Source organism: Palaemon carinicauda, chromosome 25 (genome assembly GCF_036898095.1).
Source record: "Palaemon carinicauda isolate YSFRI2023 chromosome 25, ASM3689809v2, whole genome shotgun sequence".
Lineage (NCBI taxonomy): Eukaryota > Metazoa > Arthropoda > Malacostraca > Decapoda > Palaemonidae > Palaemon > Palaemon carinicauda.
In genome coordinates, this window is record NC_090749.1 from 86,031,553 (window position 1) to 86,036,552 (window position 5,000).

At 37.3% G+C, this 5,000-nt stretch overlaps 1 protein-coding gene across 1 annotated transcript in view; it reads left to right on the top strand.

Annotated features, from left to right (window-relative positions):
• LOC137619271 (uncharacterized) overlaps positions 1-5,000 on the top strand; it is a 97,340-nt gene that overhangs the window by 2,099 nt on the left and 90,241 nt on the right. The window lies entirely within an intron of this gene.

The following is a 5,000-nucleotide window of genomic DNA, read 5'->3' on the forward strand; positions in this document are numbered from 1 at the left end:
AAGAATATGATGTTGAATGTGGTGCAAATGAGGAATGTGATGTTAAGTGTGGTGCGAATGATGAATGTGAGTTTGAGTGTGGTGTGAATGATGAATGTGATGGACAGGGTAATATGAATGATGAATGTGATGTTGAATCTGATTTCAATGATGAATGTGATGGTAAGAGTAATGGAAATGATGAATGCGATGGTGAGTCTGCTCGGAATGATGAATGTCATGTTGAATGTGAAGCAAATGATGAATGTGATTTTGAATGTAGTGCGAATGAGGAATGTGATATTGAGTGGGGTGTGAATGATAAATGTGATGTTGAGTATGGTGCGAAGGAGGAATGTGATATTGAGTGTGGTGTGAATGATAAATGTGATGTTGAGTGTGGTGCGAATGATGAATGTGATGTTAGATGTGGTGCAAATGAGGAATATGATGTTGAATGTGGTGCAAAAGATGAATGTGATGTTGAATGTGGTGCAAATGATGAATGTGATGTTGAGTGTGGTGCGAATGAAGAATGTGATGGTGAGGATGGTGCGAATGATGAATGCGATGGTGAGTGTGACAAAAATGATGCATGTTATTGTGAGTGTAATTTGAATGAAGAATGTGATGATGAGTGTGATGATGAGTGTGATACAAATGATGAATGTGATGGTGAATGGTGAGTTGGATGCAAATGATGAATGTGATTGTAAGTTTGATGCGAGTGATGGCTGTGATGGTGAGTGTGATTTGAGTGATGACTGTGATGACAAGTGTGGTGCGAATGATGAATGTGATAGTGAATTTGATGTGAATGATGAATGTGAAGGTGAATGTTGTGGGAATGATGAATGCGATAATAAGTGTGAGGCGAATGATGAATATGGTGGCGAGTGTGAAGTGAATGGTGCATGTGATGGTGATTGGAATTTTGATGATTAATATGACGGTGAGTGTGGGACGAATGATGAATGTGATGGTGAGTGTGATTTGAATGATGAATGTGATAGTGTGTATTTTGGATGATTGTGATGGTGAGTGTGATATCAATGATGAATGCGATGGTGACTGTAATTTGAATGATAAATGATATGGTTAATTGTGATTATAATGATGAATGTGATGGTGAGTGTGATGGGAGTGATGAATTTGATAGTGAGTGTGAGGCGAATGATGAATGTGATGTGGAGTGTGGTATGAACAATGAATTTGATGGTGAGTGTAATATGAATGATGAATATGATTTCGAGTGTGATTTAAATGATGAATATGATGGTAAATGTGATGGGAATGATGAATGTGATGGTGAGTGTTATTTGAATGATGATTGTGATGATGAATGTGATGGTAAGTGTTTTGCGAATAATGAATGTGATGGTAAGTGAGATTTGAAAGACAAATGTGAGGGTGAGTGTGATACAAATGATGAATGCGATGGTGAGTTTGATGCAAATGATATATGATGGTGAGTGTGAGGCGAAGGATGAATTTGATGGTGATTTTGAGGCGAATGATGAATATTATGGTGACTGTGATGCGAAAGATGAATATGATGGTGAGTGTAATTTGAATGATGAAATTAATGGTGTATGAGATGGGAATGATGAATATGATGGTGAGTGTGAAGTGAATGAGGATTATGATGGTGAGTCTAATTTGAATGAAGAAAGTGATAGTGAGTGTGGTGCAAATGATGAATGTGATGGTAAGTGAGATTTGAATGATGCATGTGAAAGGGAGTTTTGATGCGAAGGATAAATATGATGGTGATTGTTATTTGAAAGATTTATGTAAGGGTGAGGGTGATAAAAATGATGAATATGATGGTGAGTGTGAAGCGAATGATGATTATGATGGTGAGTCTAATTTGAATGTTGAATGTGATAGTGAGTGTGGTGCAAATGATGAATGTGATGGTAAGTGAAATTTGAATGATGAATGTGATGGTGAGTTTTGATGCGAATGATAAATTTGATTGTAATTGTTATTTGAATTATTTTTTTAATGGTGAGGGTGATGAAAATGATGAATGTGATGGTGAGTGTGATCCGATGATGAATGTGATGGTGAGTGTGATCTGATGATGAATGCGATGGTGATTTTGATGCGAATGGTGAATGTGATGGCGAGTGTAAGGCAAAGAATGAATGTGATGGTGAGTTTGATTTGAATGATGAATCGAGGGTGAGTGTGGTTTGAAAGATGAATTTGATGGTTAGAGTGAGGCAAATGATGAATGTGATGGTGAGTGAGATTTTAATGATGAATATGAAGGTGAGTTTTGATGCGAATGATAAATGTGATGGAGATTGTTTTTAGAATGATTTATGTAATGGCGAGGGTGATAAAAATGATGAATGTGGTAGTGAGTGTGGTGCAAATGAGGAATGTGATGGTGAGTGTGGAGCGAGTGATGAATATTATGTTGAATGTGGTGCAAATGATGAATATGATGTTGAGTGTGGTACGAATGATGAATGTGATGTTGAATGTGGTGCAAATGAGGAATGTCATGTTGAATGTGAAGCAAATGATGAATGTGATGTTGAATGTGGTGCTAATTAGGTATGTGAGGTTGAGTGTGGTGCGAATGATGAATGTGATGTTGAGTGTGGTGCAAAAGATGAATGTGATGTTGAATGTGGTGCAAATGATGAATGTGATGTTGAGTGTGGTGCGAATGATGAATGTGATGTTGAATGTAGTGCAAATGAGGAATGTCATGTTGAATGTGAAGCAAATGATGAATGTGATGTTGAATGTGGTGCTAATTAGGATTGTGATGTTGAGTGTGGTGCGAATGATGAATATGATGTTGAGTGTGGTGCAAAAGATGAATGTGATGTTGAATGTGGTGCAAATGATGAATGTGATGTTGAGTGTGGTGCGAATGAGGAATGTGATATTGAGTGTGGTGTGAATGATAAATGTGATGTTGAGTGTGATGCGAATGATGAATGTGATTTTAAATGTGGTGCAAATGAGGAATGTGATGTTGAATGTGGAGCAAATGAAGAATGTGATGTTGAAAGTGGTGCAAGTGATGAAAGTGATGTTGAGTGTGGTGTGAATGATGAATGTGATGTTGAACGTGGTGTAAATGAGCAATGGGATGTTGAATGTGGAGCAAATGATGAATGTGATGTTCAATGTGGTGCTAATTAGGAAAGTTTTGTTGAGTGTGAGGCAAATGATGAATGTGGTAGTGAGGCTAAATTGTATGATAAATGTGATGGTGAGCGTAGTGCGAATGAAGAATGTGATGGAGATGATGGTGCGAATGATGAATGCGATGGTGAGTGTAATACAAATGATGCATGTGATTGTGAGTATAATTTGAATAATGAATGTGATGATGAGTGTGATGATGAGTGTGATACAAATGATGAATGTGTTGGTGAATGGTGAGTTGGATGTATATGATAAATTTGATTGTGAGTTTAATGCCAATGAGGAATATGATGGTGAGTGTGATTTGAACGAGGAATGTGATGGTGATTGTTATTTGAAGGATTTATGGAATGGTGAGTGTGATTTGAATGATGAATATGATGGTGAGTGTGATACGAATGATAAATATCATGGTGAGTGTAATTTCAATAATGAAATTGATGGTGTATGAGATGGGAATGATGAATATGATGGTGAGTGTGAAGCAAATGATGATTATGATGGTGAATCTAATTTGAATGTTGAATGTGATAGTGAGTGTGGTGCAAATGATGAATGTGATGGTAAGTGAGATTTGAATGATGAATGTGCCGGTAAGTTTTGATGCGAATGATAAATGTGATTGTGATTGTTATTTGAATTATCTATTTAATGGTGAGGGTGATTAAAATGATGAATGTGATGGTGATTGTGATCCGATGATGAATATGATGGTGATTTTGATGTGAATGGTGAATGTGATGGCGAGTATAAGGCAAAGAATGAATGTGGTGATGAGTTTGATTTGAATGATGAATCGAGGGTGAGTGTGGTTTGAATGATGAATATGATGGTTAGAGTGAGGCAAATGATGAATGTGATGGTGAGTGAGATTTTAATGATGAATATGAAGGTGAGTTTTGATGAGAATGATAAATGTGATGGAGATTGTTTTTTGAATGATTTATGTAATGGCGAGGGTGATAAAAATGATGAATGTGGTAGTGAGTGTGGTGCAAATGAGGAATGTGATGGTGAGTGTGGAGCGAGTGATGAATATTATGTTGAATGTGGTGCAAATGATGAATATGATGTTGAGTGTGGTACGAATGATGAATGTGATGTTGAATGTGGTGCAAATGAGGAATGTCATGTTGAATGTGAAGCAAATGATGAATGTGATGGTGAGTGTGATACGAATGATGAATGTGATGGTGAGTTTGATGTGAATGGTGAATGTGATGGCGAGTGTAAGGCAAAGAATGAATGTGGTGGTGAGTTTGATTTGAATGATGAATCGATGGTGAGTGTGGTTTGAATGATGAATGTGATGGCGAGTGTGATGTGAATGATGAATGTGATGGTGAGTGTGATGTGAATGATGGATGTGATGGCGAGTGTAAGGCAATGAATGAATGTGGTGGTGAGTTTGATTTGAACGATGAATCGATGGTGAGTGTGGTTTGAATGATGAATGTGATGGTGAGTGTGATGTGAATGGTGAATGTGATGGCGAGTGTAAGGCAAAGAATGAATGTGGTGGTGAGTTTGATTTGAATGATGAATCGATGGTGAGTGTGGTTTGAATGATGAATGTGATGGTGAGTGTGATGCAAAGGATGAATGTGATGGTGAGTGTGATGGGAATGATGAATGTGATGATGAGTGTAATTTTAATGCTGAATTTGATTGAGAGTGTAATTTGAATAATGAATGTGATGGTGAGTATGATTTGAATGATGAATGTGATGGTGAATGTGATGGTATGTGTGATACAAATGATGAATGTGATGGTGAGTTTGATGTGAATGAGGAATGGGATGGAGAGTGTGATGGGAATGACGAATGTGATAGGGAGTGTGGTGCAA